The sequence below is a fragment of the Rhinoraja longicauda genome, chromosome 33, assembly GCF_053455715.1.
Source record: "Rhinoraja longicauda isolate Sanriku21f chromosome 33, sRhiLon1.1, whole genome shotgun sequence".
NCBI lineage: Eukaryota > Metazoa > Chordata > Chondrichthyes > Rajiformes > Arhynchobatidae > Rhinoraja > Rhinoraja longicauda.
In genome coordinates, this window is record NC_135985.1 from 22,172,781 (window position 1) to 22,185,797 (window position 13,017).

Sequence of the window (13,017 nt, forward strand, 5' to 3'; positions counted from 1 at the left end):
TGTCACTTTGATGGAATAGCAGTGGATTTTCCTCTCAAATTGGTGTATGTATTCATTGCTTATTTTTTCAAAAGCAAATGTCTTCCAAATGGCCTAGGGGCAACATCTATTGGTTTATAAACACGAGAAGGCCTCAAAATGAGGGCAGTTACAGCAACTTCATTGTTCTTTTATTTTAATCGAAGTCAGTGGAAGCTCCAGTTCCACAATTGCTCATTCTTTAACTCGGGCACAGTGAGTGGCTGCTAATAAGTCCCAGAGTGGGAAGGTTGGATTTACTCTAATTTAGAACAATAATTAAACGGACAGCATGGCTCCAATTGTGTAGCGCTGCAGGAGAAGGGTGAAAGGAACAGTTAAAGTGATAAACACAGTGACCCAGTTTAGTTCATTAGTCCAGTTCAGTTCAGTTTATTGTCACGTGTACCGAGGTACAGTGAAAAGCTTTTGTTGCGTGCTAACCAGTCAGTGGAAAGACAATACATGATTGCAGACGAGCCATTTACAGTGTACAGATACATGGTGAGGGAATAACGTTTAGTGCAAGAATAGACAATAGACAATAGACAATAGACAATAGGTGCAGGAGGAGGCCATTCAGCCCTTCGAGCCAGCACCGCCATTCAATGCGATCATGGCTGATCACTCTCAATCAGTACCCCGTTCCTGCCTTCTCCCCATACGCCCTCACTCCGCTATCCTTAGGAGCTCTATCCAGCTCTCTCTTGAAAGCATCCAACGAACTGGCCTCCACTGCCTTCTGAGGCAGAGAATTCCACACCTTCACCACTCTCTGACTGAAAAAGTTCTTCCTCATCTCCGTTCTAAATGGCCTACTCCTTATTCTTAAACTGTGGCCCCTTGTTCTGGACTCACCCAACATTGGGAACATGTTTCCTGCCTCTAATGTGTCCAATCCCCTAATTATCTTATATGTTTCAATAAGATCCCCCCTCATCCTTCTAAATTCCAGTGTATACAAGCCCAATCGCTCCAGCCTTTCAACATACGACAGTCCCGCCATTCCGGGAATTAACCTAGTGAACCTACGCTGCATGCCCTCCATAGCAAGAATATCCTTCCTCAAATTTGGAGACCAAAACTGCACACAGCACACAGGTGCGGTCTCACCAGGGCCCGGTACAACTATAGAAGGACCTCTTTGCTCCTATACTCAACTCCTCTTGTTATGAAGGCCAACATTCCATTGGCTTTCTTCACTGCCTGCTGTACCTGCATGCTTCCTTTCATTGACTGATGCACTAGGGCACCCAGATCTTGTTGAACTCCCCCTCCTCCTAACTTGACACCATTCAGATAATAATCTGCCTTTCTATTCTTACTTCCAAAGTGAATAACCTCACACTTATCTACATTAAACTGCATCTGCCATGTATCCGCCCACTCACACAACCTGTCCAAGTCACCCTGCAGCCTTATTGCATCTTCCTCACAATTCACACTACCCCCCAGCTTAGTATCATCTGCAAATTTGCTAATGGTACTTTTAATCCCTTCGTCTAAGTCATTAATGTATATCGTAAATAGCTGGGGTCCCAGCACCGAACCTTGCGGTACCCCACTGGTCACTGCCTGCCATTCCGAAAGGGACCCATTTATCCCCACTCTTTGCTTTCTGTCTGTCAACCAATTTTCTATCCATGTCAGTACCCTAACCCCAATACCATGTGCCCTAATTTTGCCCACTAATCTCCTATGTGGGACCTTGTCGAAGGCTTTCTGAAAGTCGAGGTACACCACATCCACTGACTCTCCCCTGTCAATTTTCCTAGTTACATCCTCAAAAAATTCCAGTAGATTTGTCAAGCATGATTTCCCCTTCGTAAATCCATGCTGACTCGGAATGATCCTGTTACTGCTATCCAAATGCTCAGCAATTTCGTCTTTTATAATTGACTCCAGCATCTTCCCCACCACTGATGTCAGACTAACTGGTCTATAATTACCCGTTTTCTTTCTCCCTCCTTTCTTAAAAAGTGGGATAACATTTGCTATCCTCCAATCCACAGGAACTGATCCTGAATCTATAGAACATTGAAAAATGATCTCCAATGCTTCCACTATTTCTAGAGCCATCTCCTTAAGTACCCTGGGATGCAGACCATCAGGCCCTGGGGATTTATCAGCCTTCAGTCCCATCAGTCTACCCAAAACCATTTCCTGCCTAATGTGGATTTCCTTCAGTTCCTCCATCACCCTAGGTTCTCCGGCCCCTAGAACATTTGGGAGATTGTGTGTATCTTCCTCAGTGAAGACAGATCCAAAGTAACGGTTTAACTCGTCTGCCATTTCTTTGTTCCCCATAATAAATTCCCCTGCTTCTGTCTTCAAGGGACCCACATTTGCCTTGACTATTTTTTTCCTCTTCACATACCTTAAAAAACTTTTGCTATCCTCCTTTATATTATTGGCTAGTTTACCCTCGTACCTCATCTTTTCTCCCCGTATTGCCTTTTTAGTTAACTTTTGTTGCTCTTTAAAAGAGTCCCAATCCTCTGTCTTCCCACTCTTCTTTGCTATGTTATACTTCCTCTCCTTAATTTTTATGCTGTCCCTGACTTCCCTCGTCAGCCACAGGTGTCTCTTACTCCCCTTAGAGTCTTTCCACCTCTTTGGAATAAATTGATCCTGCAACCTCTGCATTATTCCCAGGAATACCTGCCATTGCTGTTCTACCGTCTTCCCTGCTAGGGCCTCCTTCCAGTCAATTTTGGCCAGCTCCTGCCTCATGCCTCTGTAATCCCCTTTGCTATACTGTAATACTGACACTTCCGATTTTCCCTTCTGCCTTTCCATTTGCAGAGTAAAACTTATCATGTTGTGATCACTGCCTCCTAATGGCTCTTTTACCTCTAGTCCCCTTATCAGATCAGGATCATTACACAACACTAAATCCAGAATTGCCTTCTCCCTGGTAGGCTCCAGTACAAGCTGTTCTAAGAATCCATCTCGAAGGCACTCTACAAACTCTCTTTCCTGGGGTCCATTTCCAACCTGATTTTCCCAGTCTACCTGCATGTTGAAATCTCCCATAACCACCGTAGCATTACATTTTTGACACGCCAATTTTATCTCCTGATTCAACTTGCACCCTATGTCGAGGCTACTGTTTGGGGGTCTATAGATAACTCCCATTAGGGTCTTTTTACCCTTACAATTCCTCATTTCTATCCATACTGATTCAACATCTCCTGATTCTATGTCACCCCTTGCAAGGGAATGAATATCATTCCTTACCATCAGAGCAACCCCACCCCCTCTGCCCATCTGTCTGTCTTTTCTATACGTTGTGTACCCCTGAATATTCAGTTCCCAGCCCTGGTCCTCTTGTAGCCATGTCTCAGTGATCCCTACAACATCATACTTGCCCATGACTAACTGAGCCTCAAGCTCATCCACTTTATTTTTTATACTACGCGCATTTAAGTACAACACTTTAACTTCTGTATTTACCTCCGCTCTCACATCGGTCACAATTGGCCCTGCCCTTAATTTCTTTTCCCCTCCAGAACTTCTGCCAGCAAAGTCCATTCAAGGATAGTCCGAGGGTCACTAATGAGGAAGATAGCAGTTCAGGGCAGCTCTCTGGTTGTGATCGGATGATTTGGTTGCCTGACAACAGCTGGGAAGAAACTGTCCCTGAATCTGGAGGTGTGCGTTTTCACACTTCTATACCATTTGCCTGATGGGAGAGGGGAGAAGAGGGAGTGGCCGGGGTGAGACTTGACTTGAGATATGTGGAGGGTGAAAGAACACTCTCCTTGGTGGTTTTGTGGATGGTTGCCCAGGACGATGTGGTACAGGAGCCCAAGTGGCCTACATCAGGTCCTTTGACATGAACTTATGTAAGTGCTTGGTGTACGTACATGCACATGTGTATTTATGTACACATTTGTGTGTGTGTGTGTGTGTGTTTGTATGTCCTTGCTTGTGTAGGCTGCATGCATTCATGTATGTGATTTAGTTTAGTTTGGAGATATAGCGCGGAAACAGGTTCTTCGGCTCATCTAGTCCAGGCCAACCAGTGATCAACTGCACATTAGCACTATCCTACACACACTAGGGACAATATACCAAGCCAATTAACCTAAAAACCTGTACGTCTTTGGAGTGTGGGAGGAAACAGGAGCTCCTGTAGAAAACCCACGTGGTCACGGGGAGACCCTGCAAACTCTGTACAGACAGCACTCGTAGTCGGGATCGAACCAGGGTCTCTGGGGCTGTAAGGCAGCAACTCTACCGCTGTGCCACTGTAGCACTATGTCCACTTTTGTGTGTATTTACTTGTGTATGTGTGCGTGTGTGTGTGTGTGTGTGTATGTGTGTGCATGTGTGCGTGTGTGCTGGTGTGTGTGTGTGTATGTGTGTGCATGTGTGCTGGTGTGTGTGATGGTGTGTGTGTGTATGTGTGTGTATGTGTGTGCATGTGTGCTGGTGTGTGTGCGTGTGTGTGTGCGTGTATGTGTGCGTGTATGTGTGCTGATGTGTGTGTATGTGTGTGCGTGCGTGCGTGTGTGCTGGTGTGTGTGCGTGTGTGCTGGTGTGCGTGTATGTGTGTGTGTGTGCTGGTATGTGTGCATGTATGTGGGTGTGCGAATGTGCTGGTGTGTGTGCGTGTATGTGTGTATGTGTGTGCGTGTGTGTGCGTGTGTGCTGGTGTGTGTGTGTGCATGTGTGCTGGTGTGTGTGCGTGTATGTGTGCCTGTGGGCTGATGTGTGTGTATGTGCGTGTGTGTGCTGGTGTGCATGTGTGCATGTGTGCTGGTGTGTGCGTGTATGTGTGCGTGTGTGCCGTTGTGTGTGCGTGTGTGTGCGTGTGTGTGCGTGTGTGTGCGTGTGTGCGTGTGTGCTGGTGTGTGTATGTTTGTGCGTGTGTGCTGGTGTGTGTGCGTGTATGTGTGCTGGTATATGTGCGTGTGTGCATGTGTGGTGGTGTGTGTATGTTTGTGCGTGTGTGCTGGTGTGTGTGCGTGTGTGCTGGTGTGTGTGCGTGTATGTGTGCGTGTGTGTGCATGTGTGTGTGTATGTGTGTGCATGTGTGCTGGTGTGTGTGCGTGTGTGCTGGTGTGTGTGTGTGTATGTGTGTGCATGTGTGCTGGTGTGTGTGCATGTATGTGTGCGTGTGTGGTGGTGTGTGTGCATGTGAGACTCAAAGCATGTTGTGGGGACCTACAGATAACGCACTGATCAGGAAAAAAACCCTGCGGCAGAAATGCTATGAAAAATCATGTAATTCTTATCACATTTTTATAATACCTACTCAATTAATTGGCCATTTAACTCCTTACGGGTGTGTGTCAGTTTAGAATCAGCTGTACATTTATTTTCAACTTGCATAAAGAGCTGAGGGAAAGGAGATAATTGCTAATTGGAAAATGGATGAATTAGCTTTCTGTTTCAGAATCCTAAATTCCCTTATCATTTGTACATGACATAAATCTTTCTGGAAATATTTAACTCACAACAATGTGCTTGGCTTTTCTTCATCAGTGATTGTCACAGTCAGGCACATTTAGTTAAACCTGCGTGAAATGTCAATCTATTTTGCAATCTCAGGTCTCTGTTTAACCCTTTTAGTTTTTGTTTAGTTTGGGTTTTTAAAAGTTCAGGTTAGTTTAGAAATACAGCGCAGAGGCCGAGTCCACACCGACCAGCGATCCCCGCACACTAACACTATCCTACACACACTAAGGACAAGTTTAAATTTATACCAAGCAAATCAACCTACAAACCTGCATGTCTTTGGAGTGTGGGAGGAAATTGAAGATCTCGGAGAAAACCCACACGGTCACGGGGAGAGCGTACAAACTCCGTACAGACAGCGCCCATAGTCGGGATCGAACCTGGGTCTCTGGGGCTGTGAGGCAGAAACTCTACCACTGTGCTACTTGTACTTGATGTGTTTAAGTTAACTTTATTGGTTTTGAAATATTTAACATTTTCTCTTCCATTAAATTATTTATTGCAATTTTAAATTTTAGCAAGAACTTTACCAGCAAGTAAAGTCTTGCAGACAAAGGCTGAGGGAGTATTTTGGCTGTGGGCCATTGGCCGGTACTGCCCGAGGCCCAGTTATAGTCCAGAGCACACCCCAGAATGCACCTAGATCCCACCTTCTTACTTGCTCATGTAAGAAGGGATGCGATGGCCGACTGGCACCCAATGCAAAGGAGCAGGAGTGTATAAGGTAATAAGGAATAGAAGTAGTATTCCTGCCTATCAAGTCTACTCCGCCATTCAATCATGGCTGATCTATCTCTCCCTCCTAACCCCATTCTCCTGCCTTCTCCCCATAACCCCTGACACCCGTACTGATCACCAATCTATCTGTCTATGCTTTTAGAGGGTGGCGCAGCGGTAGAGTTGCTGCCTTACAGCGAATGCAGCGCCGGAGACCCAGGTTCGATCCTGACTGCGGGCGCTGTACTGTACGGAGTTTGTACGTTCTCCCCGTGACCTGCGTGGGTTTTCTCCGAGATCTTCGGTTTCCTCCCACACTCCAAAGAAGTAGGTTCATTGGCTGGGCAAAAGTAAAAATTGTCCCTAGTGTGTGTAGGATAGTGTTAATGTGCGGGGATCGCTGGGCGGCGCGGACCCGGTGGGCCGAAGGGCCTGTTTCTGCGCTGTATCTCTAAATCTAAATCTAAATCTAAAAATATCCATTGAAATATCCATTCCTTGACCGAAGCTTCCTTAATTATCTCCCCGATTCCCCAACTATTAAGCTATTATAACATCTCTGCCTGAGAAATATCCACCGACTTGGCCTCCACAGCCTTCTGAGGCAGATAGACAATGTCCATTGCCTTGCCCTCATGGATGCTCTGAGTAACCTCTTCTATCAGATTGGTGAGGCACGATTCACCATGCAAAAAGTCACGCTGACTTTCCCTCGTCAGTCCGTGCCTGTCCAAATGCTGGCAGATCCTGTTCTGAAGATTCCCCTTCAACTACGTTCCCACCACCGACGTCAAGCTCACCAGCCTGTAGCACCCTGGCTTATCCTTGCTACCCTTCTCAAATAATGGCATAGCATTAGCCACAGTCCAGTTTTTCTGTTGTAGGGGAAATAACGGTGAGGGCTAATGACTAGTAAACAGGGATGTAGATTGTGCCAAGACGTGGAATGGGCAGAGCGATGAAACGCACGTTTCAGGAACTTCATTGATTATGTTATAGCGCTTATGCATCATTAGCACAATAGACAATAGACAATAGGTGCAGGAGGAGGCCATTCGGCCCTTCGAGCCAGCACCGCCATTCAATGTGATCATGGCTGATCATTCTCAATCAGTACCCCGTTCCTGCCCTCTCCCCATACACCCTGACTCCGCAATCCTTAAGAGTTCCATCCAGCTCTCTCTTGAATGCATTCAGAGAATTGGCCTCCACTGCCTTCTGAGGCAGAATTCCACAGATTCACAACTCTCTGACTGAAAAAGTTTTTCCTTATCTCAGTTCTAAATGGCCTACCCCTTATTCTTAAACTGTGGCCCCTTGTTCTGGACTCCCCCAACATTGGGAACATGTTTCCTGCCTCTAACGTGTCCAACCCCTTAATAATCTTATACGTTTCGATAAGATCTCCTCTCATCCTTCTAAATTCTAGCAGAAAATTGGACCAGCTACTGCGACTGAAACAGCGATATTTTGAATTAGGGGACAAACCGCATACATTGTTAGCCCGTCAGCTTAGAGGGCAACAAGCAAGTAGGGCCATACATATAATAAAATCAGGCAAGGGTGTTGCTTTAACCGATCCAAAATTAATAAATGAACGCTTTGAGGAGTATTATCAAGAGCTGTATAAATCCAAAGCTAACGGTGATATCAATGCATGGTTAAAAAAGTTGGACATACCAAAATTAGATAGTGCCTCTTGTGAGGCCTTAAACTCAGAACCCTCCTCTGTAGAAATCAAGGATGCAATTAGGTCGTTGCAAAATGGCAAGAGCCCTGGGCCAGACGGTTTTGGAGTCGAATTTTATAAGAAGTTTGCTGACCAGGTAACTCCGATTCTGCACAGGATGCTCTCCCACTCAATCGAGTTGAAAAAGCTCCCACCGTCATTGTACAATGCTAATATTTCTCTCTTATTGAAACAAGACAGGGATGAAACCAATCCCTCCTCATACCGACCAATTTCTATGCTTAATTTGGATTTCAAGATTTTTACTAAAATAATGGCGACTAGACTAAATAAGTGTATAGAATCCATTATCCATACGGATCAGACCGGGTTCATCCCCAATAGGTTCTCTTTCTTTAATGTTAGAAGAGTAATGAACATTATGTATCACAAATTCGATAGTTCTTCCAAACAAGCCATTCTGTGTTTAGACGCAGAAAAAGCTTTCGATCAGGTTGAGTGGGGATATTTACTCAGAGTGCTGGAAGAGTTTGGTCTTGGAGCCTCTTTTATTTCCTGGGTACGTCTTATATATGCTCATCCCACCGCTTCCATACTCACAAACCAGGATAGGTCACCCCCTTTTGCCCTTCAGAGGGGTACGCGACAGGGCTGCCCCCTCTCGCCGCTCCTCTTTGCGTTAGCCATTGAGCCGCTGGCAATCGGCATAAGAGGGCATGCGCTTATAAAACCGATAATACTGGGTGGGGTGGAACATAAGATTTCGCTTTATGCGGATGATATTGCCATCTTTGTATCTGACCCTGAACATTCTGTTCCTTACCTATTCCAGCTTATTAATTCCTTTGGCGAGGTCTCAGGTTACACTATAAACTGGCAGAAGAGTGAACTTATATCGATAACAGCAGAATTAGACCCTGTATTCTTAGCCAACATGCAGTTTAAAACAAATCCGGATAGTATAAAATATCTGGGCATTAAAATATCTAAAAACCCCAAGACCCTTTTTAAAATTAACTTTACCGAAAGGTTGAACAAGCTAAAGGAGAACATCGAGAAATGGAGAACGTTGCCTATTTCCTTGATTGGCCGCGTGAACGCAGTAAAGATGGTCTCCCTGCCGAGATTTCTGTATTTATTTCAGAATGTTCCTGTTTTTATCCCCAAATCCTACTTTAAGTTAATCGATTCTATCATTATGCCATTTATTTGGGGATATAAAGCACACAGGATCTCAAAAGCTTATCTTCAAAAAACGAGGGAACATGGGGGACTGGGGTTACAGTGCTTTTTATATTACTATTGGGCGGCCAATGTTAGAGTCATGGTATACTGGCAGTATGCATATGAACGGGGAGTTGGATATGACCTGCCACCTTGGCTGGCGATTGAAAAAAGCTTAACCCCAAAAACTTCTCTCCCTGCTCTCCTTTTTTCATTACCCAGATCTCTCACCTCTCTTAGAGAGGATCACTTCACTCTGTCCAATGCTCAGAGAATATGGCACCAAATTAGGAAAGCTTGTGAGCTTCCGAATACGTCAATGCAATCTGGCATAACCACGCTTTCCCCCCATCATTTACAGACACAGCATTCAAAGAATGGAGCTGTAAAGGGATAGTTACAATAAAAGATCTTTACATAAATAGACACTTTGCATCATTTGATCAGCTACAATCCAAGTTCTCATTGCCCAAAACTCAATTCTTCAGGTACTTACAGCTGAGAAATTATGTTCGACAAAACAATTCGCTTTTTGAGTCCCTGCCCGAAGACGACTTGTTGTCCAAAATTTTGCTGGGTCCCCCGGAAGCAAAGAACCTAATCTCATCTTTTGTAGGTATCTTTTTAAACAAACTAGATAAATCTACTTTAAAAATAAAACAAACCTGGGAAGAAGACCTTAACATTGAAATTGATGACGATGTCTGGAAGGAAGTACTGAAAAGTATAAAATCCTGCTCTATTAATTCTAGGCTACAACTGATTCAATTCAAGGTTATACACAGATTACACTACTCTAAGGTTAAGCTGCATAAAATCTTTCCTGATCTCTCACCTTTGTGTAATAGATGCAAGACCGCTGAGGGTACACTCGCTCACCACTTTTGGACTTGTCCAAAACTTCACAACTTTTGGTGTCTTTTATTTCAATGGTACTCCACTGTTTTAAACGTCACTTTAACTCCGGACCCTGAAACTGCTCTATTCGGGTATTCCGCAACGCTTGAGAAGCTAGACCATAATGCTCGCACAATCTTGGTTTATGGTATGGTAATTGCCAACAGATGTATTTTGAAACTATGGAAATCAGACTCTGCTCCTCAGTTTGAGACTTGGTTAAGAGAGTTAATGGGCATATTACACGTAGAGAGGCTGAGATATGAATTGTCTGGCAACCCTCAAAAGTTCTTCAACATATGGAACCCAGTGCTGCAGCATATTAAGGACAAGTAAAACTATCCCCTCAATGCCACAGGCTTTTGTACCTTCTTTGAATCCAGCAGTGAAAATACTGAAATATTTGACTTGTGAAAATTACCTTGCCTCATGTTTTTGTGCTTTTGTCTTTTTTTGTTACATTGTAGTTATGTTTTTTTTTTTAATGTATTTTTATTTATTTATTTGTTTGTTTTTGTTTGTTTGTTTTCATGATTATGTAGGGAAGGGGAGGGATGGGGTTTACTGTTGTTGTTATATGCATTGTAATCAATTATAAAATAAAAAAAATTAAGAAAGAAAATTGGACCTACTGTTAACAGTTAGACTTGTAGATAATCATTTCATTCTGTTTGTTACCTATTTAAGTGTTTCTGAGCTCCATTCTGTAATCAAGACCTTGTTTTATTGTTAGTCAAGTTTCTGTGTTATTTTGCCATCTGAGAATATAAAAACGGTACTAAAGTCACACTTGGCAGATCAGCTTTGGCTGGCCTCCTGGTGCATTCCAGTACCTGAGGAAGTGTCTCGACCCGAAACGTCACCTATTCCTTTTCTCCAGAGATGCTGTCTGACCCGCTGAGTTACTCCAGCACCTGCAGTTCCTTCCTGCAAACCTAAAAACCTGTGAGTGTTTGGAGTGTGGGAGGAAACAGGCGCACTCAGAGAAAACCCATGAGGTCACATGGAGAACGTACAAACTCTGTACAGACAGCACCCGTGGTCAGGATCAAATCCGGGTCTCTGGCGCTGTAAGGCAGCAACTCTACCGCTGCGCTACCGTGCCGCCTTATCATTGTCAGAATTTGGGCATTACGTTTTTTTGTGGCACTTATAAGGATTATTTTTTAAATCCAAAGAATGTGCATAGAAGAATTGCAGTAACTTTCTTTCCATAATTACCAGTGTGATAAAGACTAAATTCTCAGAGGTTTTTTACAACGATCCCAATTGAGGAGTAAATAGCAAATCGAGTCATTGGGATGATCACCCTTCTCTTCAAAATGGTGCCACCGGATTTTTAATATTAACAGTAGGTCCTTGGATTAATATCGCAACTACGAGTCAGGGCTTCCGACAGTGTGGCACTCCATCAGGACCAGGGCTAGACTGTAGCTAAGACTCTCAGTCTGAAGAAGGGTCTCGACCCGAAACGTCACCCATTCCTTCTCTCCAGAGATGCTGTCTGACCCGGTGAGTTACATAGCAAATAGGTGCAGGAGGAGGCCATTCGGCCCTTTGAGCCAGCACCACCATTCATTGTGATCATGGCTGATCATCCACAATAATGCCCAACCTCTCCCCATATCCCTTGATTCCACTAGCCCCCAGAGCTTTATCAGAGTTACTCCAGCAATTTTGTGTCTACCTTCGATTTAAACCAGCATCTGCAGCTTTTTTTCCCCGACACCTCTGGTCCGTAAGGGTCCATTCTCAGGAGGAGTGGGCATGTTTAGTTTAGTTCAGTTTAGAGGAACAGCGCAGAATCAGGCCCTTCGGCCCACTCAGTCCACACTGGCCAGCGATCCCCACACATTAACACTGCCCTACACGCACAAGGGACAATTGTTTTTTCACATTTTATACCAAGCCGATAAACCTACAAACCTGCACGTCCTTGGAGTGTGGGAAGAAACCGAAGATCTCGGAGAAAACCCACGCAGGTCACGGGGAGAACGTACAAACTCCGTACAGACAGCACCCGTAGTCAGGATCGAACCCGGGTCTCCGGCGCTGAAAGGCAGCAGCTCTACCGCTGTGCCACCGTGCATGTGAGCACAGAGCATGTGATCCACTGAGCTCCATTCCTCCGTACTACCTGTCTTGAAACACGCAGAGAGATCTCACAAATGAAGTCCAAGGCCTGCCTGTGTCTGCCAGGAATCAAAGGCTTCACGAGAGAAAGGGAATATGTGGCACAGTGGCGCAGCTGGTAGAGCTGCCATCTCACAACGCCATAAAAGCCAGGTTCACCCCTGACCTCAGGTGATCTCCGCGTGAAGTTTACACATTCTCCCCTTGACCGCATGGGTTTCCTCCAGGCCTTCCGGTTTCCTCTCACATCACAAAGACGTGTGGGTGTGTAGGTTCATTGGTGTCTGTAAAAGAAATGACCCAAATGTGCAGGCAGTGAATGGGAAAGAGGAACAGCATGGAACGAGTGATTGATGGTCGGCGTGGACCCGGTGGGCCGAAGGGCTTGTCTCCACCAACATTTCCGTCACCTACAACGGGACCCCACCACTTGCCATATCTTCCCATCCCCTCCCCTCTCTGCATTCCGCAGAGACCATTCCCTCCATAACTCCCTGGTCCACTCGCCCCTTCCCACCCAAACCACCCCAACCCCGGGCACTTTCCCCTGCAACCGCACGAGATGCAACACCTGTCCCTTTACCTTCCCCCTCAACTCCATCCAAGGACCCAAACAGTCTTTCCAGGTGAGACAGAGGTTCACCTACACCTCCTCCAACCTCATCTATTGCATCCGCTGCTCTAGATGTCAACTTATTTACATTGGTGAAACCAAGCGCAGGCTCGGCGATCGCTTCACTCAACACCTGCGCTCGGTCCGCATTAACCAAACTGATCTCCCGGTGGCCGAGCACTTCAACTCCCCCTCCCATTCCCAGTCTGACCTTTCTGTCATGGGCCTCCTCCAGTGCCATAGTGAGGCCCACCGGAAA